General features: G+C 47.3%; 23 non-coding genes across 23 annotated transcripts; 13 read left to right on the forward strand and 10 right to left on the reverse strand.

Annotated features, from left to right (window-relative positions):
- The first annotated feature begins 185 nt into the window (after positions 1–185).
- On the forward strand, positions 186–257 carry trnae-uuc (transfer RNA glutamic acid (anticodon UUC)). The gene has a single exon. It is a non-coding gene; the product is annotated as a tRNA-Glu (tRNA).
- Positions 258–598: 341 nt separating this feature from the next.
- trnag-ccc (transfer RNA glycine (anticodon CCC)) lies at positions 599–671 on the reverse strand. Its single transcript has one exon. It is a non-coding gene; the product is annotated as a tRNA-Gly (tRNA).
- A 1,121-nt stretch (positions 672–1,792) lies between these two features.
- Positions 1,793–1,864, forward strand: trnae-uuc (transfer RNA glutamic acid (anticodon UUC)). Its single transcript has one exon. It is a non-coding gene; the product is annotated as a tRNA-Glu (tRNA).
- Positions 1,865–2,205: 341 nt separating this feature from the next.
- Positions 2,206–2,278, reverse strand: trnag-ccc (transfer RNA glycine (anticodon CCC)). The gene has a single exon. It is a non-coding gene; the product is annotated as a tRNA-Gly (tRNA).
- Positions 2,279–3,395: 1,117 nt separating this feature from the next.
- Positions 3,396–3,467, forward strand: trnae-uuc (transfer RNA glutamic acid (anticodon UUC)). Its single transcript has one exon. It is a non-coding gene; the product is annotated as a tRNA-Glu (tRNA).
- A 956-nt stretch (positions 3,468–4,423) lies between these two features.
- trnae-uuc (transfer RNA glutamic acid (anticodon UUC)) lies at positions 4,424–4,495 on the forward strand. Its single transcript has one exon. It is a non-coding gene; the product is annotated as a tRNA-Glu (tRNA).
- A 341-nt stretch (positions 4,496–4,836) lies between these two features.
- On the reverse strand, positions 4,837–4,909 carry trnag-ccc (transfer RNA glycine (anticodon CCC)). The gene has a single exon. It is a non-coding gene; the product is annotated as a tRNA-Gly (tRNA).
- Positions 4,910–6,042: 1,133 nt separating this feature from the next.
- On the forward strand, positions 6,043–6,114 carry trnae-uuc (transfer RNA glutamic acid (anticodon UUC)). The gene has a single exon. It is a non-coding gene; the product is annotated as a tRNA-Glu (tRNA).
- Positions 6,115–6,455: 341 nt separating this feature from the next.
- On the reverse strand, positions 6,456–6,528 carry trnag-ccc (transfer RNA glycine (anticodon CCC)). The gene has a single exon. It is a non-coding gene; the product is annotated as a tRNA-Gly (tRNA).
- A 1,117-nt stretch (positions 6,529–7,645) lies between these two features.
- Positions 7,646–7,717, forward strand: trnae-uuc (transfer RNA glutamic acid (anticodon UUC)). Its single transcript has one exon. It is a non-coding gene; the product is annotated as a tRNA-Glu (tRNA).
- Positions 7,718–8,673: 956 nt separating this feature from the next.
- On the forward strand, positions 8,674–8,745 carry trnae-uuc (transfer RNA glutamic acid (anticodon UUC)). The gene has a single exon. It is a non-coding gene; the product is annotated as a tRNA-Glu (tRNA).
- A 341-nt stretch (positions 8,746–9,086) lies between these two features.
- On the reverse strand, positions 9,087–9,159 carry trnag-ccc (transfer RNA glycine (anticodon CCC)). Its single transcript has one exon. It is a non-coding gene; the product is annotated as a tRNA-Gly (tRNA).
- Positions 9,160–10,292: 1,133 nt separating this feature from the next.
- Positions 10,293–10,364, forward strand: trnae-uuc (transfer RNA glutamic acid (anticodon UUC)). Its single transcript has one exon. It is a non-coding gene; the product is annotated as a tRNA-Glu (tRNA).
- A 341-nt stretch (positions 10,365–10,705) lies between these two features.
- Positions 10,706–10,778, reverse strand: trnag-ccc (transfer RNA glycine (anticodon CCC)). Its single transcript has one exon. It is a non-coding gene; the product is annotated as a tRNA-Gly (tRNA).
- An 894-nt stretch (positions 10,779–11,672) lies between these two features.
- Positions 11,673–11,744, forward strand: trnae-uuc (transfer RNA glutamic acid (anticodon UUC)). Its single transcript has one exon. It is a non-coding gene; the product is annotated as a tRNA-Glu (tRNA).
- Positions 11,745–12,085: 341 nt separating this feature from the next.
- trnag-ccc (transfer RNA glycine (anticodon CCC)) lies at positions 12,086–12,158 on the reverse strand. Its single transcript has one exon. It is a non-coding gene; the product is annotated as a tRNA-Gly (tRNA).
- Positions 12,159–13,281: 1,123 nt separating this feature from the next.
- Positions 13,282–13,353, forward strand: trnae-uuc (transfer RNA glutamic acid (anticodon UUC)). The gene has a single exon. It is a non-coding gene; the product is annotated as a tRNA-Glu (tRNA).
- Positions 13,354–13,695: 342 nt separating this feature from the next.
- trnag-ccc (transfer RNA glycine (anticodon CCC)) lies at positions 13,696–13,768 on the reverse strand. The gene has a single exon. It is a non-coding gene; the product is annotated as a tRNA-Gly (tRNA).
- A 1,149-nt stretch (positions 13,769–14,917) lies between these two features.
- Positions 14,918–14,989, forward strand: trnae-uuc (transfer RNA glutamic acid (anticodon UUC)). Its single transcript has one exon. It is a non-coding gene; the product is annotated as a tRNA-Glu (tRNA).
- Positions 14,990–15,967: 978 nt separating this feature from the next.
- On the reverse strand, positions 15,968–16,040 carry trnag-ccc (transfer RNA glycine (anticodon CCC)). Its single transcript has one exon. It is a non-coding gene; the product is annotated as a tRNA-Gly (tRNA).
- Positions 16,041–17,161: 1,121 nt separating this feature from the next.
- Positions 17,162–17,233, forward strand: trnae-uuc (transfer RNA glutamic acid (anticodon UUC)). Its single transcript has one exon. It is a non-coding gene; the product is annotated as a tRNA-Glu (tRNA).
- A 341-nt stretch (positions 17,234–17,574) lies between these two features.
- On the reverse strand, positions 17,575–17,647 carry trnag-ccc (transfer RNA glycine (anticodon CCC)). The gene has a single exon. It is a non-coding gene; the product is annotated as a tRNA-Gly (tRNA).
- A 1,116-nt stretch (positions 17,648–18,763) lies between these two features.
- Positions 18,764–18,835, forward strand: trnae-uuc (transfer RNA glutamic acid (anticodon UUC)). Its single transcript has one exon. It is a non-coding gene; the product is annotated as a tRNA-Glu (tRNA).
- Positions 18,836–19,685: the final 850 nt, after the last annotated feature.

Consider the following 19,685-nt stretch of genomic DNA (forward strand, 5'->3'; position numbering starts at 1 on the left):
AGTATTTTTGTCTCCGTCTCGCACGATGGGAGGTCATGAGCCACTAAGCTGAGTCTCCATGGACAGTGAGTGGCAGCTGTCTTTGGCCCAGGAATCTGTCTCTTTAAGGGTGATTTAGTTGTTTTAAGGGTAGTGTTATTTTTCCTTTTTCCAAGCTCTTGGACCCTGAACTGTTGACTCTCGACTCCCTGGTTGTCTAGTGGCTAGGATTCGGCGCTTTCACCGCCGCGGCCCGGGTTCGATTCCCGGTCAGGGAACTTGCTTTTGACGCTGCCTGAAACGGGTAAAGACCCAGGAACGTTTCTTTGCCTTTTTTCAAAGGATCACCTCCACAGCCAAATTCCCTGGTCCTATTTGCACACAGAACGTGGATCAACGCTCTCCTCAAATTAGAGTAACAGGCATTGTAGGCGAACCCGTATTTTCTGTGGATTGGCAGCAAAAGGCAAGCAGCCACATTCATTAGCACTACTTTGGGAGAGAGCACCACGCGTGGAGTTGCAGTTTCTGAGCCTTCGAGGCCACAGTGGTAGGTGTTATGGGAAGAAAAGCTACATTATTCCAAGTAATTCCTCATACCAAAAGGCCCACCACGCAATGCATTGGCCGGGAATCGAACCCAGGTCAACTGCTTGGGAAGCAGCTATGCTCAACCACTATACCACCAACGTGCAGAGGGCACTCCTTGGTCTCAACATTTTCCACAATGTGTACATGGGGGAAGGGAAAGCGTAGTTAGGGGAGGTCCAAGAGATCACCAAGGTTTATGGACTTTCAAGAAACATATTGGTAGTTTCAGCCTAGGTGGCTTAAATGAGAACTGTGTGCGTCTGGAAAGAACAAGGACTGAAGGACGTCACAGTATGAATGTGAAAAGCCAAATTTGAGCCACGGTATAAAAATAATATTCACTTTTGTGACCTCTTGTGTAACAGGCAATACCTTCCAGATCGTCTAGTGGCTAGGATTCGGCGCTCTCACACGCCGCGGCCCGGGTTTGACACCCCTCATCAGGGAACGCTCTTCTCTTGCTGCCTTCTGCTAATGACGTCGCAGGAGGGTCATTTTAGATTGTGATGTTCACAAAAAAATCTCTTTGTTTTAAAGATCCGCCCTTCCTCTGCTCGCGCACCTATTTAAGAACGATGTTCTCGTCATGGAGAGTCGTGGAGAGCCTAAATTTCCCCATCAGCATGGACATGACATTTTTTACCATTGTTCTACGACTCGTGTGTGTAAAAGTTTTATTCACTTTTGGTGTGTTATGTTGAGTAGGTCTATTGACATGCATTTCTGTGACTGGAGGGTTGTATTCTGCCAAACCGACGATGTCGGCCATTAGTTTATGCAAATTGAGTTATTGTCCAGGTAACTTACGATACGTAGTGTTAAACAAGAAAAGTACACAATCAGGAAACCGAGACGACGGCATCAACTTGTTTTTTGATTCGTTAAATATTCCTGTGGATCTGCAAACCGACAGTGCTTTGATGTCAGCAGGATGGGACACGCTCACGATCGACTCTCCTCCGGCTCTTGCTGAACACCATTCCGGCATATTTCCATAAGCTTCAGCTTTGCTTAAATTCTCCCTGTCCCGTCGTTGGAGTATTTTTGTCTCCGTCTCGCACGATGGTAGGTCATGAGCCACAAAGCTGAGTCTCCATGGACAGTGAGTGGCAGCTGTCTTTGGCCCAGGAGTCTGTCTCTTTAAGGGTGATTTAGTTGTTTTAAGGGTAGTGTGATTTTTCCTTTTTCCAAGCTCTGGGACCCTGAACTGTTGACTCTGGACTCCCTGGTGGTCTAGTGGCTAGGATTCGGCGCTTTCACCGCCGCGGCCCGGGTTCGATTCCCGGTCAGGGAACTTGCTTTTGACGCTGCCTGAAACGGGTAAAGACCAAGGAACGCTTCTTTGCCTTTTTTCAAAGGATCACTTCCACAGCCAAATTCCATGGTCCTATTTGCGCACAGAACGTGGATCAACGCTCTCCTCAAATTAGAGTAACAGGCATTGTAGGCGAACCCGTATTTTCTGTGGATTGGCAGCAAAAGGCAAGCAGCCACATTCATTAGCACTACTTTGGGAGAGAGCACCACGCGTGCAGTTGCAGTTTCTGAGCCTTCGAGGCCACAGTGGTAGGTGTTATGGGAAGGAAAGCTACATTGTCCCAAGTAATTCCTCATACCAAAAGGTCCGCCACACAATGCATTGGCCGTGAATCGAACCCGGGTCAACTGCTTGGGAAGCAGCTATGCTCAACCACTATACCACCAACGCGCAGAGAGCATTCCATGGTCTCAACATTTTCCACGATGTATACATGGGGGAAGGGAAAGCGTAGTTAGGGGAGGTCCAAGAGATCACCAAGATTTATGGACTTTCAAGAAACATATTGGTAGTTTCAGCCTAGGTGGCTTAAATGAGAACTGTGTGCGTCTGGAAAGAACAAGGACTGAAGGACGTCACAGTATGAATGTGAAAAGCCAAATTTGAGCTACGGTATAAAAATAATATTCACTTTTGTGACCTCTTGTGTAACAGGCAATACCTTCCAGATCGTCTAGTGGCTAGGATTCGGCGCTCTCACACGCCGCGGCCCGGGTTTGACACCCCTCCTCAGGGAACGCTCTTCTCTTGCTGCCTTCTGCTAATGACGGCGCAGGAGGGTCATTTTAGATTGTGATGTTCACAAAAAAATCTCTTTGTTTTAAAGATCCGCCCTTCCTTTGCTTGCGCACCTGTTTAAGAACGATGTTCTCGTCAGGGAGAGTGGTGGAGAGCCTAAAGTTCCCCATCAGCATAGACATGACATTTTTTACCATTGTTCTACGACTCCATTGTGTAAAAGTTTTATTCAATTTTGGTGTGTTATGTTGAGTAGGTCTATTGACATGCGTTTCTGTGACTGGAGGGTTGTATTCTGCCAAACCTGCTAAACCATTAGTTTATGCAAATTGAGTTATTGTCCAGGTAACTTACGATACGTAGTGTTAAACAAGAAAAGTACACAATCAGGAAACCGAGACGACGGCATCAACTTGTTCTTTGATTCGTTAAATATTCATGTGGATCTGCATACCGACAGTGCTTTGATGTCAGCAGGATGGGACACGCTCCCGATCGACTCTCCTCCGGCTCTTGCTGAACACCATTCCGGCATATTTCCATAAGCTTCAGCTTTGCTTAAATTCTCCCTGTCCTGTCGTTGGAGTATTTTTGTCTCCGTCTCGCACGATGGGAGGTCATGAGCCAATAAGCTGAGTCTCCATGGACAGTGAGTGGCAGCTGTCTTTGGCCCAAGAATCTGTCTCTTTAAGGGTGATTTAGTTGTTTTAAGGGTAGTGTGATTTTTCCTTTTTCCAAGCTCTGGGACCCTGAACTGTTGACTCTCGACTCCCTGGTGGTCTAGTGGCTAGGATTCGGCGCTTTCACCGCCGCGGCCCGGGTTCGATTCCCGGTCAGGGAACTTGCTTTTGACGCTGCCTGAAACGGGTAAAGACCAAGGAACGCTTCTTTGCCTTTTTTCAAAGGATCACCTCCACAGCCAAATTCCATGGTCCTATTTGTCTGGATCCGGATCGTCTAGTGGCTAGGATTCGGCGCTCTCACACGCCGCGGCCCGGGTTTGAAACCCCTCCTCAGGGAACGCTCTTCTCTTGTTGCCTTCTGCTAATGACGTCGCAGGAGGGTCATTTTAGATTGTGATGTTCACAAAAAAATCTCTTTGTTTTAAAGATCCGCCCTTCCTTTGCTCGCGCACCTGTTTAAGAACGATGTTCTCGTCAGGGAGAGTGGTGGAGAGCCTAAAGTTCCCCATCAGCATAGACATGACATTTTTTACCATTGTTCTACGACTCCAGTGTGTAAAAGTTTTATTCACTTTTGGTGTGTTATGTTGAGTAGGTCTATTGACATGCGTTTCTGTGACTGGAGGGTTGTATTCTGCCAAACCGACGATGTCGGCCATTAGTTTGTGCAAATTGAGTTATTGTCCAGGTAACTTACGATACGTAGTGATAAACAAGAAAAGTACACAATCAGGAAACCGAGACGACGGCATCAACTTGTTCTTTGATTCGTTAAATATTCATGTGGATCTGCAAACCGACAGTGCTTTGATGTCAGCAGGATGGGACACGCTCCCGATCGACTCTCCTCCGGCTCTTGCTGAACACACCATTCCGGCATATTTCCATAAGCTTCAGCTTTGCTTAAATTCTCCCTGTCCCGTCGTTGGAGTATTTTTGTCTCCGTCTTGCACGATGGGAGGTCATGAGCCATTAAGCTGAGTCTCCATGGACAGTGAGTGGCAGCTGTCTTTGGCCCAAGAATCTGTCTCTTTAAGGGTGATTTAATTGTTTTAAGGGTAGTGTGATTTTTCCTTTTTCCAAGCTCTGGGACCCTGAACTGTTGACTCTCGACTCCCTGGTGGTCTAGTGGCTAGGATTCGGCGCTTTCACCGCCGCGGCCCGGGTTCGATTCCCGGTCAGGGAACTTGCTTTTGACGCTGCCTGAAACGGGTAAAGACCAAGGAACGCTTCTTTGCCTTTTTTCAAAGGATCACCTCCACAGCCAAATTCCATGGTCCTATTTGCGCACAGAACGTGGATCAACGCTCTCCTCAAATTAGAGTAACAGGCATTGTAGGCGAACCCGTATTTTCTGTGGATTGGCAGCAAAAGGCAAGCAGCCACATTCATTAGCACTACTTTGGGAGAGAGCACCACGCGTGCAGTTACAGTTTCTGAACCTTCGAGGCCACAGTGGTAGGTGTTATGGGAAGGAAAGCTACATTATCCCAAGTAATTCCTCATACCAAAAGGTCCGCCACACAATGCATTGGCCGTGAATCGAACCCGGGTCAACTGCTTGGGAAGCAGCTATGCTCAACCACTATACCACCAACGCGCAGAGGGCACTCCTTGGTCTCAACATTTTCCACAATGTGTACATGGGGGAAGGGAACGCGTAGTTAGGGGAGGTCCAAGAGATCACCAAGGTTTATGGACTTTCAAGAAACATATTGGTAGTTTCAGCCTAGGTGGCTTAAATGAGAACTGTGTGCGTCTGGAAAGAACAAGGACTGAAGGACGTCACAGTATGAATGTGAAAAGCCAAATTTGAGCCACGGTATAAAAATTATATTCACTTTTGTGACCTCTTGTGTAACAGGCAATACCTTCCGGATCGTCTAGTGGCTAGGATTCGGCGCTCTCACACGCCGCGGCCCGGGTTTGGCGGCCCGAGTTTGACACCCCTCCTCAGGGAACGCTCTTCTCTTGCTGCCTTCTGCTAATGACGTCGCAGGAGGGTCATTTTAGATTGTGATGTTCACAAAAAAATCTCTTTGTTTTAAAGATCCGCCCTTCCTTTGCTCGCGCACCTGTTTAATAACGATGTTCTCGTCAGGGAGAGTGGTGGAGAGCCTAAAGTTCCCCATCAGCAGACATGACATTTTTTACCATTGTTCTACGACTCCAGTGTGTAAAAGTTTTATTCACTTTTGGTGTGTTATGTTGAGTAGGTCTATTGACATGCGTTTCTGTGACTGGAGGGTTGTATTCTGCCAAACTGACGATGTCGGCCATTAGTTTATGCAAATTGAGTTATTGTCCAGGTAACTTACGATACGTAGTGTTAAACAAGAAAAGTACACAATCAGGAAACCAAGACGACGGCATCAACTTGTTCTTTGATTCGTTAAATATTCATGTGGATCTGCAAACCGACACTGCTTTGATGTCAGCAGGATGGGACACGCTCCCGATCGACTCTCCTCCGGCTCTTGCTGAACACCATGCCGGCATATTTCCATAAGCTTCAGCTTTGCTTAAATTCTCCCTGTCCCGTCGTTGGAGTATTTTTGTCTCCGTCTCGCACGATGGGAGGTCATGAGCCACTAAGCTGAGTCTCCATGGACAGTGAGTGGCAGCTGTCATTGGCCCAGGAATCTGTCTCTTTAAGGGTGATTTAGTTGTTTTAAGGGTAGTGTGATTTTTCCTTTTTCCAAGCTCTTGGACCCTGAACTGTTGACTCTCGACTCCCTGGTTGTCTAGTGGCTAGGATTTGGCGCTTTCACCGCCGCGGCCCGGGTTCGATTCCCGGTCAGGGAACTTGCTTTTGACGCTGTCTGAAACGGGTAAAGACCAAGGAACGCTTCTTTGCCTTTTTTCAAAGGATCACCTCCACAGCCAAATTCCATGGTCCTATTTGCGCACAGAACGTGGATCAACGCTCTCCTCAAATTAGAGTAACAGTCATTGTAGGCGAACACGTATTTTCTGTGGATTGGCAGCAAAAGGCAAGCAGCCACATTCATTAGCACTACTTTGGGAGAGAGCACCACGCGTGCAGTTGCAGTTTCTGAGCCTTCGAGGCCACAGTGGTAGGTGTTATGGGAAGGAAAGCTACATTGTCCCAAGTAATTCCTCATACCAAAAGGTCCGCCACACAATGCATTGGCCGTGAATCGAACCCGGGTCAACTGCTTGGGAAGCAGCTATGCTCAACCACTATACCACCAACGCGCAGAGAGCATTCCTTGGTCTCAACATTTTCCACGATGTATACATGGGGGAAGGGAAAGCGTAGTTAGGGGAGGTCCAAGAGATCACCAAGATTTATGGACTTTCAAGAAACATATTGGTAGTTTCAGCCTAGGTGGCTTAAATGAGAACTGTGTGCGTCTGGAAAGAACAAGGACTGAAGGACGTCACAGTATGAATGTGAAAAGCCAAATTTGAGCTACGGTATAAAAATAATATTCACTTTTGTGACCTCTTGTGTAACAGGCAATACCTTCCAGATCGTCTAGTGGCTAGGATTCGGCGCTCTCACACGCCGCGGCCCGGGTTTGACACCCCTCCTCAGGGAACGCTCTTCTCTTGCTGCCTTCTGCTAATGACGGCGCAGGAGGGTCATTTTAGATTGTGATGTTCACAAAAAAATCTCTTTGTTTTAAAGATCCGCCCTTCCTTTGCTTGCGCACCTGTTTAAGAACGATGTTCTCGTCAGGGAGAGTGGTGGAGAGCCTAAAGTTCCCCATCAGCATAGACATGACATTTTTTACCATTGTTCTACGACTCCATTGTGTAAAAGTTTTATTCAATTTTGGTGTGTTATGTTGAGTAGGTCTATTGACATGCGTTTCTGTGACTGGAGGGTTGTATTCTGCCAAACCTGCTAAACCATTAGTTTATGCAAATTGAGTTATTGTCCAGGTAACTTACGATACGTAGTGTTAAACAAGAAAAGTACACAATCAGGAAACCGAGACGACGGCATCAACTTGTTCTTTGATTCGTTAAATATTCATGTGGATCTGCATACCGACAGTGCTTTGATGTCAGCAGGATGGGACACGCTCCCGATCGACTCTCCTCCGGCTCTTGCTGAACACCATTCCGGCATATTTCCATAAGCTTCAGCTTTGCTTAAATTCTCCCTGTCCCGTCGTTGGAGTATTTTTGTCTCCGTCTCGCACGATGGGAGGTCATGAGCCAATAAGCTGAGTCTCCATGGACAGTGAGTGGCAGCTGTCTTTGGCCCAAGAATCTGTCTCTTTAAGGGTGATTTAGTTGTTTTAAGGGTAGTGTGATTTTTCCTTTTTCCAAGCTCTGGGACCCTGAACTGTTGACTCTCGACTCCCTGGTGGTCTAGTGGCTAGGATTCGGCGCTTTCACCGCCGCGGCCCGGGTTCGATTCCCGGTCAGGGAACTTGCTTTTGACGCTGCCTGAAACGGGTAAAGACCAAGGAACGCTTCTTTGCCTTTTTTCAAAGGATCACCTCCACAGCCAAATTCCATGGTCCTATTTGTCTGGATCCGGATCGTCTAGTGGCTAGGATTCGGCGCTCTCACACGCCGCGGCCCGGGTTTGAAACCCCTCCTCAGGGAACGCTCTTCTCTTGTTGCCTTCTGCTAATGACGTCGCAGGAGGGTCATTTTAGATTGTGATGTTCACAAAAAAATCTCTTTGTTTTAAAGATCCGCCCTTCCTTTGCTCGCGCACCTGTTTAAGAACGATGTTCTCGTCAGGGAGAGTGGTGGAGAGCCTAAAGTTCCCCATCAGCATAGACATGACATTTTTTACCATTGTTCTACGACTCCAGTGTGTAAAAGTTTTATTCACTTTTGGTGTGTTATGTTGAGTAGGTCTATTGACATGCGTTTCTGTGACTGGAGGGTTGTATTCTGCCAAACCGACGATGTCGGCCATTAGTTTGTGCAAATTGAGTTATTGTCCAGGTAACTTACGATACGTAGTGATAAACAAGAAAAGTACACAATCAGGAAACCGAGACGACGGCATCAACTTGTTCTTTGATTCGTTAAATATTCATGTGGATCTGCAAACCGACAGTGCTTTGATGTCAGCAGGATGGGACACGCTCCCGATCGACTCTCCTCCGGCTCTTGCTGAACACACCATTCCGGCATATTTCCATAAGCTTCAGCTTTGCTTAAATTCTCCCTGTCCCGTCGTTGGAGTATTTTTGTCTCCGTCTTGCACGATGGGAGGTCATGAGCCATTAAGCTGAGTCTCCATGGACAGTGAGTGGCAGCTGTCTTTGGCCCAAGAATCTGTCTCTTTAAGGGTGATTTAATTGTTTTAAGGGTAGTGTGATTTTTCCTTTTTCCAAGCTCTGGGACCCTGAACTGTTGACTCTCGACTCCCTGGTGGTCTAGTGGCTAGGATTCGGCGCTTTCACCGCCGCGGCCCGGGTTCGATTCCCGGTCAGGGAACTTGCTTTTGACGCTGCCTGAAACGGGTAAAGACCAAGGAACGCTTCTTTGCCTTTTTTCAAAGGATCACCTCCACAGCCAAATTCCATGGTCCTATTTGCGCACAGAACGTGGATCAACGCTCTCCTCAAATTAGAGTAACAGGCATTGTAGGCGAACCCGTATTTTCTGTGGATTGGCAGCAAAAGGCAAGCAGCCACATTCATTAGCACTACTTTGGGAGAGAGCACCACGCGTGCAGTTACAGTTTCTGAACCTTCGAGGCCACAGTGGTAGGTGTTATGGGAAGGAAAGCTACATTATCCCAAGTAATTCCTCATACCAAAAGGTCCGCCACACAATGCATTGGCCGTGAATCGAACCCGGGTCAACTGCTTGGGAAGCAGCTATGCTCAACCACTATACCACCAACGCGCAGAGGGCACTCCTTGGTCTCAACATTTTCCACAATGTGTACATGGGGGAAGGGAACGCGTAGTTAGGGGAGGTCCAAGAGATCACCAAGGTTTATGGACTTTCAAGAAACATATTGGTAGTTTCAGCCTAGGTGGCTTAAATGAGAACTGTGTGCGTCTGGAAAGAACAAGGACTGAAGGACGTCACAGTATGAATGTGAAAAGCCAAATTTGAGCCACGGTATAAAAATAATATTCACTTTTGTGACCTCTTGTGTAACAGGCAATACCTTCCGGATCGTCTAGTGGCTAGGATTCGGCGCTCTCACACGCCGCGGCCCGGGTTTGGCGGCCCGAGTTTGACACCCCTCCTCAGGGAACGCTCTTCTCTTGCTGCCTTCTGCTAATGACGTCGCAGGAGGGTCATTTTAGATTGTGATGTTCACAAAAAAATCTCTTTGTTTTAAAGATCCGCCCTTCCTTTGCTCGCGCACCTGTTTAAGAACGATGTTCTCGTCAGGGAGAGTGGTGGAGAGCCTAAAGTTCCCCATCAGCAGACATGACATTTTTTACCATTGTTCTACGACTCCAGTGTGTAAAAGTTTTATTCACTTTTGGTGTGTTATGTTGAGTAGGTCTATTGACATGCGTTTCTGTGACTGGAGGGTTGTATTCTGCCAAACTGACGATGTCGGCCATTAGTTTATGCAAATTGAGTTATTGTCCAGGTAACTTACGATACGTAGTGTTAAACAAGAAAAGTACACAATCAGGAAACCAAGACGACGGCATCAACTTGTTCTTTGATTCGTTAAATATTCATGTGGATCTGCAAACCGACACTGCTTTGATGTCAGCAGGATGGGACACGCTCCCGATCGACTCTCCTCCGGCTCTTGCTGAACACCATTCCGGCATATTTCCATAAGCTTCAGCTTTGCTTAAATTCTCCCTGTCCCGTCGTTGGAGTATTTTTGTCTCCGTCTCGCACGATGGGAGGTCATGAGCCACTAAGCTGAGTCTCCATGGACAGTGAGTGGCAGCTGTCATTGGCCCAGGAATCTGTCTCTTTAAGGGTGATTTAGTTGTTTTAAGGGTAGTGTGATTTTTCCTTTTTCCAAGCTCTTGGACCCTGAACTGTTGACTCTCGACTCCCTGGTTGTCTAGTGGCTAGGATTTGGCGCTTTCACCGCCGCGGCCCGGGTTCGATTCCCGGTCAGGGAACTTGCTTTTGACGCTGTCTGAAACGGGTAAAGACCAAGGAACGCTTCTTTGCCTTTTTTCAAAGGATCACCTCCACAGCCAAATTCCATGGTCCTATTTGCGCACAGAACGTGGATCAACGCTCTCCTCAAATTAGAGTAACAGTCATTGTAGGCGAACACGTATTTTCTGTGGATTGGCAGCAAAAGGCAAGCAGCCACATTCATTAGCACTACTTTGGGAGAGAGCACCACACGTGCAGTTGCAGTTTCTGAGCCTTCGAGGCCACAGTGGTAGGTGTTATGGGAAGGAAAGCTACATTATCCCAAGTAATTCCTCATACCAAAAGGTCCGCCACGCAATGCATTGGCCGGGAATCGAACCCGGGTCAACTGCTTGGGAAGCAGCTATGCTCAACCACTATACCACCAACGCGCAGAGGGCACTCCTTGGTCTCAACATTTTCCACAATGTGTACATGGGGGAAGGGAAAGCGTAGTTAGGGGAGGTCCAAGAGATCACCAAGGTTTATGGACTTTCAAGAAACATATTGGTAGTTTCAGCCTAGGTGGCTTAAATGAGAACTGTGTGCGTCTGGAAAGAACAAGGACTGAAGGACGTCACAGTATGAATGTGAAAAGCCAAATTTGAGCCACGGTATAAAAATAATATTCACTTTTGTGACCTCTTGTGTAACAGGCAATACCTTCCAGATCGTCTAGTGGCTAGGATTCGGCGCTCTCACACGCCGCGGCCCGGGTTTGACACCCCTCATCAGGGAACGCTCTTCTCTTGCTGCCTTCTGCTAATGACGTCGCAGGAGGGTCATTTTAGATTGTGATGTTCACAAAAAAATCTCTTTGTTTTAAAGATCCGCCCTTCCTTTGCTCGCGCACCTGTTTAAGAACGATGTTCTCGTCAGGGAGAGTGGTGGAGAGCCTAAAGTTCCCCATCAGCATAGACATGACATTTTTTACCATTGTTCTACGACTCCAGTGTGTAAACGTTTTATTCACTTTTGGTGTGTTTGATGAGTAGGTCTATTGACCTGCGTTTCGACTCTCCTCCGGCTCTTGCTGAACACCATTCCGGCATATTTCCATAAGCTTCAGCTTTGCTTAAATTCTCCCTGTCCCGTCGTTGGAGTATTTTTGTCTCCGTCTCGCACGATGGGAGGTCATGAGCCATTAAGCTGAGTCTCCATGGACAGTGAGTGGCAGCTGTCTTTGGCCCAAGAATCTGTCTCTTTAAGGGTGATTTAGTTGTTTTAAGGGTAGTGTGATTTTTCCTTTTTGCAAGCTCTGGGACCCTGAACTGTTGACTCTCGACTCCCTGGTGGTCTAGTGGCTAGGATTCGGCGCTTTCACCGCCGCGGCCCGGGTTCGATTCCCGGTCAGGGAACTTGCTTTTGACGCTGCCTGAAACGGGTAAAGACCAAGGAACGCTTCTTTGCCTTTTTTCAAAGGATCACCTCCACAGCCAAATTCCATGGTCCTATTTGCGCACAGAACGTGGATCAACGCTCTCCTCAAATTAGAGTAACAGTCATTGTAGGCGAACACGTATTTTCTGTGGATTGGCAGCAAAAGGGAAGCAGCCACATTCATTAGCACTACTTTGGGAGAGAGCACCACACGTGCAGTTGCAGTTTCTGAGCCTTCGAGGCCACAGTGGTAGGTGTTATGGGAAGGAAAGCTACATTATCCCAAGTAATTCCTCATACCAAAAGGTCCGCCACGCAATGCATTGGCCGGGAATCGAACCCGGGTCAACTGCTTGGGAAGCAGCTATGCTCAACCACTATACCACCAACGCGCAGAGGACACTCCTTGGTCTCAACATTTTCCACAATGTGTACATGGGGGAAGGGAAAGCGTAGTTAGGGGAGGTCCAAGAGATCACCAAGGTTTATGGACTTTCAAGAAACATATTGGTAGTTTCAGCCTAGGTGGCTTAAATGAGAACTGTGTGCGTCTGGAAAGAACAAGGACTGAAGGACGTCACAGTATGAATGTGAAAAGCCAAATTTGAGCCACGGTATAAAAATAATATTCACTTTTGTGACCTCTTGTGTAACAGGCAATACCTTCCAGATCGTCTAGTGGCTAGGATTCGGCGCTCTCACACGCCGCGGCCCGGGTTTGACACCCCTCCTCAGGGAACGCTCTTCTCTTGCTGCCTTTTGCTAATGACGTCGCAGGAGGGTCATTTTAGATTGTGATGTTCACAAAAAAATCTCTTTGTTTTAAAGATCCGCCTTTCCTTTGCTTGCGCACCTGTTTAAGAACGATGTTCTCGTCAGGGAGAGTCGTGGAGAGCCTAAAGTTCCCCATCAGCATAGACATGACATTTTTTACCATTGTTCTACGACTCCAGTGTGTAAAAGTTGTATTCACTTTTGGTGTGTTATGTTGAGTAGGTCTATTGACATGCGTTTCTGTGACTGGAGGGTTGTATATTCTGCTAAACCGACGATGTCGGCCATTAGTTTATGCAAATTGAGTTATTGTCCAGGTAACTTACGATACGTAGTGTTAAACAAGAAAAGTACACAATCAGGAAACCGAGACGACGGCATCAACTTGTTCTTTGATTCGTTAAATATTCATGTGGATCTGCAAACCGACAGTGCTTTGATGTCAGCAGGATTGGACACGCTCCCGATCGACTCTCCTCCGGCTCTTGCTGAACACCATTCCGGCATATTTCCATAAGCTTCAGCTTTGCTTAAATTCTCCCTGTCCCGTCGTTGGAGTATTTTTGTCTCCGTCTCGTACGATGGGAGGTCATGAGCCACTAAGCTGAGTCTCCATGGACAGTGAGTGGCAGCTGTCTTTGGCCCAGGAATCTGTCTCTTTAAGGGTGATTTAGTTGTTTTAAGGGTAGTGTGATTTTTCCTTTTTCCAAGCTCTGGGACCCCGAACTGTTGACTCTCGACTCCCTGGTGGTCTAGTGGCTAGGATTCGGCGCTTTCACCGCCGTGGCCTGGGTTCGATTCCCGGTCAGGGAACTTTCTTTTGACGCTGCCTGAAACGGGTAAAGACCCAGGAACGCTTCTTTGCCTTTCTTCAAAGGATCACCTCCACAGCCAAATTCCCTGGTCCTATTTGCGCACAGAACGTGGATCAACGCTCTCCTCAAATTAGAGTAACAGGCATTATAGGCGAACCCGTATTTTCTGTGGATTGGCAGCAAAAGGCAAGCAGCCACATTCATTAGCACTACTTTGGGAGAGAGCACCACGCGTGCAGTTGCAGTTTCTGAGCCTTCGAGGCCACATTGGTAGGAGTTATGGGAAGGAAAGCTACATGATCCCAAGTAATTCCTCATACTAAAAGGCCCAACCACGCAATGCATTGGCCAGGAATCGAACCCGGGTCAACTGCTTGGGAAGCAGCTATGCTCAACCACTATACCACCAACGCGCAGAGGACACTCCTTGGTCTCAACATTTTCCACGATGTGTACATGGGGGAAGGGAAAGCGTAGTTAGGGGAGGTCCAAGAGATCACCAAGGTTTATGGACTTTCAAGAAACATATTGGTAGTTTCAGCCTAGGTGGCTTAAATGAGAACTGTGTGCGTCTGGAAAGAACAAGGACTGAAGGACGTCACAGTATGAATGTGAAAAGCCAAATTTGAGCCACGGTATAAAAATAATATTCACTTTTGTGACCTCTTGTGTAACAGGCAATACCTTCCGGATCGTCTAGTGGCTAGGATTCGGCGCTCTCACACGCCGCGGCCCGGGTGTGGCGGCCCGGGTTTGGCGGCCCGGGTTTGACACCCCTCTTCAGGGAACACTCTTCTCTTGCTGCCTTCTGCTAATGACGTCGCAGGAGGGTCATTTTAGATTGTGATGTTCACAAAAAAATCTCTTTGTTTTAAAGATCCGCCCTTCCTTTGCTCGCGCACCTGTTTAAGAACGATGTTCTCGTCAGGGAGAGTGGTGGAGAGCCTAAAGTTCCCCATCAGCATAGACATGACATTTTTTACCATTGTTCTACGACTCCAGTGTGTAAAAGTTTTATTCACTTTTGGTGTGTTATGTTGAGTAGGTCTATTGACATGCGTTTCTGTGACTGGAGGGTTGTATTCTGCCAAACCGACGATGTCGGCCATTAGTTTATGCAAATTGAGTTATTGTCCAGGTAACTTACGATACGTAGTGTTAAACAAGAAAAGTACACAATCAGGAAACCGAGACGACGGCATCAACTTGTTCTTTGATTCGTTGAATATTCATGTGGATCTGCAAACCGACAGTGCTTTGATGTCAGCAGGATGGGACACGCTCCCGATCGACTCTCCTCCGGCTCTTGCTGAACACCATTCCAGCATATTTCCATAAGCTTCAGCTTTGCTTAAATTCTCCCTGTCCCGTCGTTGGAGTATTTTTGTCTCCGTCTCGTACGATGGGAGGTCATGAGCCACTAAGCTGAGTCTCCATGGACAGTGAGTGGCAGCTGTCTTTGGCCCAGGAATCTGTCTCTTTAAGGGTGATTTAGTTGTTTTAAGGGTAGTGTGATTTTTCCTTTTTCCAAGCTCTGGGACCCTGAACTGTTGACTTTCGACTCCCTGGTGGTCTAGTGGCTAGGATTCGGCGCTTTCACCGCCGCGGCCCGGGTTCGATTCCCGGTCAGGGAACTAGCTTTTGACGCTGCCTGAAACGGGTAAAGACCCAGGAACGCTTCTTTGCCTTTTTTCAAAGGATCACCTCCACAGCCAAACTCCCTGGTCCTATTTGTTTTTCTAAACACATATTGGTAGTTTCAGCCTAGGTGGCTTAAATGAGAACTGTGTGCGTCTCGAAAGAACAAGGACTGAAGGACGTCACAGTATGAATGTGAAAAGCCAAATTTGAGCCACGTTGTATTCTGCCAAACCGACGATGTCGGCCATTAGTTTATGCAAATTGAGTTATTGTCCAGGTAACTTACGATACGTAGTGTTAAACAAGAAAAGTACACAATCAGGAAACCGAGACGACGGCATCAACTTGTTCTTTGATTCGTTAAATATTCATGTGGATCTGCAAACCGACACTGCTTTGATGTCAGCAGGATGGGACACGCTCCCGATCGACTCTCCTCCGGCTCTTGCTGAACACCATTCCGGCATATTTCCATAAGCTTCAGCTTTGCTTAAATTCTCCCTGTCCCGTCGTTGGAGTATTTTTGTCTCCGTCTCGCACGATGGGAGGTCATGAGCCACTAAGCTGAGTCTCCATGGACAGTGAGTGGCAGCTGTCTTTGGCCCAGGAATCTGTCTCTTTAAGGGTGATTTAGTTGTTTTAAGGGTAGTGTGATTTTTCCTTTTTCCAAGCTCTTGGACCCAAAGGATCAAAGGATCACCTCCACAGCCAAATTCCATGGTCCTATTTGCGCACAGAACGTGGATCAACGCTCTCCTCAAATTAGAGTAACAGTCATTGTAGGCGAACACGTATTTTCTGTGGATTGGCAGCAAAAGGCAAGCAGCCACATTCATTAGCACTACTTTGGGAGAGAGCACCACACGTGCAGTTGCAGTTTCTGAGCCTTCGAGGCCACAGTGGTAGGTGTTATGGGAAGGAAAGCTACATTATCCCAAGTAATTCCTCATACCAAAAGGTCCGCCACGCAATGCATTGGCCGGGAATCGAACCCGGGTCAACTGCTTGGGAAGCAGCTATGCTCAACCACTATACCACCAACGCGCAGAGGGCACTCCTTGGTCTCAACATTTTCCACAATGTGTACATGGGGGAAGGGAAAGCGTAGTTAGGGGAGGTCCAAGAGATCACCAAGGTTTATGGACTTTCAAGAAACATATTGGTAGTTTCAGCCTAGGTGGCTTAAATGAGAACTGTGTGCGTCTGGAAAGAACAAGGACTGAAGGACGTCACAGTATGAATGTGAAAAGCCAAATTTGAGCCACGGTATAAAAATAATATTCACTTTTGTGACCTCTTGTGTAACAGGCAATACCTTCCAGATCGTCTAGTGGCTAGGATTCGGCGCTCTCACACGCCGCGGCCCGGGTTTGACACCCCTCCTCAGACAACGCTCTTCTCTTGCTGCCTTCTGCTAATGACGTCGCAGGAGGGTCATTTTAGATTGTGATGTTCACAAAAAAATCTCTTTGTTTTAAAGATCCGCCCTTCCTTTGCTCGCGCACCTGTTTAAGAACGATGTTCTCGTCAGGGAGAGTGGTGGAGAGCCTAAAGTTCCCCATCAGCATAGACATGACATTTTTTACCATTGTTCTACGACTCCAGTGTGTAAAAGTTTTATTCACTTTTGGTGTGTTATGTTGAGTAGGTCTATTGACATGTGTTTCTGTGACTGGAGGGTTGTATTCTGCCAAACCGACGATGTCGGCCATTAGTTTATGCAAATTGAGTTATTGTCCAGGTAACTTACGATACGTAGTGTTAAACAAGAAAAGTACACAATCAGGAAACCGAGACGACGGCATCAACTTGTTCTTTGATTCGTTGAATATTCATGTGGATCTGCAAACCGACAGTGCTTTGATGTCAGCAGGATGGGACACGCTCCCGATCGACTCTCCTCCGGCTCTTGCTGAACACCATTCCGGCATATTTCCATAAGCTTCAGCTTTGCTTAAATTCTCCCTGTCCCGTCGTTGGAGTATTTTTGTCTCCGTCTCGTACGATGGGAGGTCATGAGCCACTAAGCTGAGTCTCCATGGACAGTGAGTGGCAGCTGTCTTTGGCCCAGGAATCTGTCTCTTTAAGGGTGATTTAGTTGTTTTAAGGGTAGTGTGATTTTTCCTTTTTCCAAGCTCTGGGACCCCGAACTGTTGACTCTCGACTCCCTAGTGGTCTAGTGGCTAGGATTCGGCGCTTTCACCGCCGCGGCCCGGGTTCGATTCCCGGTCAGGGAACTTGCTTTTGACGCTGCCTGAAACGGGTAAAGACCAAGGAACGCTTCTTTGCCTTTTTTCAAAGGATCACTTCCACAGCCAAATTCCATGGTCCTATTTGCGCACAGAACGTGGATCAACGCTCTCCTCAAATTAGAGTAACAGGCATTGTAGGCGAACCCGTATTTTCTGTGGATTGGCAGCAAAAGGCAAGCAGCCACATTCATTAGCACTACTTTGGGAGAGAGCACCACGCGTGCAGTTGCAGTTTCTGAGCCTTCGAGGCCACAGTGGTAGGTGTTATGGGAAGGAAAGCTACATTGTCCCAAGTAATTCCTCATACCAAAAGGTCCGCCACACAATGCATTGGCCGTGAATCGAACCCGGGTCAACTGCTTGGGAAGCAGCTATGCTCAACCACTATACCACCAACGCGCAGAGAGCATTCCATGGTCTCAACATTTTCCACGATGTATACATGGGGGAAGGGAAAGCGTAGTTAGGGGAGGTCCAAGAGATCACCAAGATTTATGGACTTTCAAGAAACATATTGGTAGTTTCAGCCTAGGTGGCTTAAATGAGAACTGTGTGCGTCTGGAAAGAACAAGGACTGAAGGACGTCACAGTATGAATGTGAAAAGCCAAATTTGAGCTACGGTATAAAAATAATATTCACTTTTGTGACCTCTTGTGTAACAGGCAATACCTTCCAGATCGTCTAGTGGCTAGGATTCGGCGCTCTCACACGCCGCGGCCCGGGTTTGACACCCCTCCTCAGGGAACGCTCTTCTCTTGCTGCCTTCTGCTAATGACGGCGCAGGAGGGTCATTTTAGATTGTGATGTCACAAAAAAATCTCTTTGTTTTAAAGATCCGCCCTTCCTTTGCTTGCGCACCTGTTTAAGAACGATGTTCTCGTCAGGGAGAGTGGTGGAGAGCCTAAAGTTCCCCATCAGCATAGACATGACATTTTTTACCATTGTTCTACGACTCCATTGTGTAAAAGTTTTATTCAATTTTGGTGTGTTATGTTGAGTAGGTCTATTGACATGCGTTTCTGTGACTGGAGGGTTGTATTCTGCCAAACCTGCTAAACCATTAGTTTATGCAAATTGAGTTATTGTCCAGGTAACTTACGATACGTAGTGTTAAACAAGAAAAGTACACAATCAGGAAACCGAGACGACGGCATCAACTTGTTCTTTGATTCGTTAAATATTCATGTGGATCTGCATACCGACAGTGCTTTGATGTCAGCAGGATGGGACACGCTCCCGATCGACTCTCCTCCGGCTCTTGCTGAACACCATTCCGGCATATTTCCATAAGCTTCAGCTTTGCTTAAATTCTCCCTGTCCTGTCGTTGGAGTATTTTTGTCTCCGTCTCGCACGATGGGAGGTCATGAGCCAATAAGCTGAGTCTCCATGGACAGTGAGTGGCAGCTGTCTTTGGCCCAAGAATCTGTCTCTTTAAGGGTGATTTAGTTGTTTTAAGGGTAGTGTGATTTTTCCTTTTTCCAAGCTCTGGGACCCTGAACTGTTGACTCTCGACTCCCTGGTGGTCTAGTGGCTAGGATTCGGCGCTTTCACCGCCGCGGCCCGGGTTCGATTCCCGGTCAGGGAACTTGCTTTTGACGCTGCCTGAAACGGGTAAAGACCAAGGAACGCTTCTTTGCCTTTTTTCAAAGGATCACCTCCACAGCCAAATTCCATGGTCCTATTTGTCTGGATCCGGATCGTCTAGTGGCTAGGATTCGGCGCTCTCACACGCCGCGGCCCGGGTTTGAAACCCCTCCTCAGGGAACGCTCTTCTCTTGTTGCCTTCTGCTAATGACGTCGCAGGAGGGTCATTTTAGATTGTGATGTTCACAAAAAAATCTCTTTGTTTTAAAGATCCGCCCTTCCTTTGCTCGCGCACCTGTTTAAGAACGATGTTCTCGTCAGGGAGAGTGGTGGAGAGCCTAAAGTTCCCCATCAGCATAGACATGACATTTTTTACCATTGTTCTACGACTCCAGTGTGTAAAAGTTTTATTCACTTTTGGTGTGTTATGTTGAGTAGGTCTATTGACATGCGTTTCTGTGACTGGAGGGTTGTATTCTGCCAAACCGACGATGTCGGCCATTAGTTTGTGCAAATTGAGTTATTGTCCAGGTAACTTACGATACGTAGTGATAAACAAGAAAAGTACACAATCAGGAAACCGAGACGACGGCATCAACTTGTTCTTTGATTCGTTAAATATTCATGTGGATCTGCAAACCGACAGTGCTTTGATGTCAGCAGGATGGGACACGCTCCCGATCGACTCTCCTCCGGCTCTTGCTGAACACACCATTCCGGCATATTTCCATAAGCTTCAGCTTTGCTTAAATTCTCCCTGTCCCGTCGTTGGAGTATTTTTGTCTCCGTCTTGCACGATGGGAGGTCATGAGCCATTAAGCTGAGTCTCCATGGACAGTGAGTGGCAGCTG

Source organism: Channa argus, unplaced genomic scaffold (assembly GCF_033026475.1).
Source record: "Channa argus isolate prfri unplaced genomic scaffold, Channa argus male v1.0 Contig038, whole genome shotgun sequence".
Lineage (NCBI taxonomy): Eukaryota > Metazoa > Chordata > Actinopteri > Anabantiformes > Channidae > Channa > Channa argus.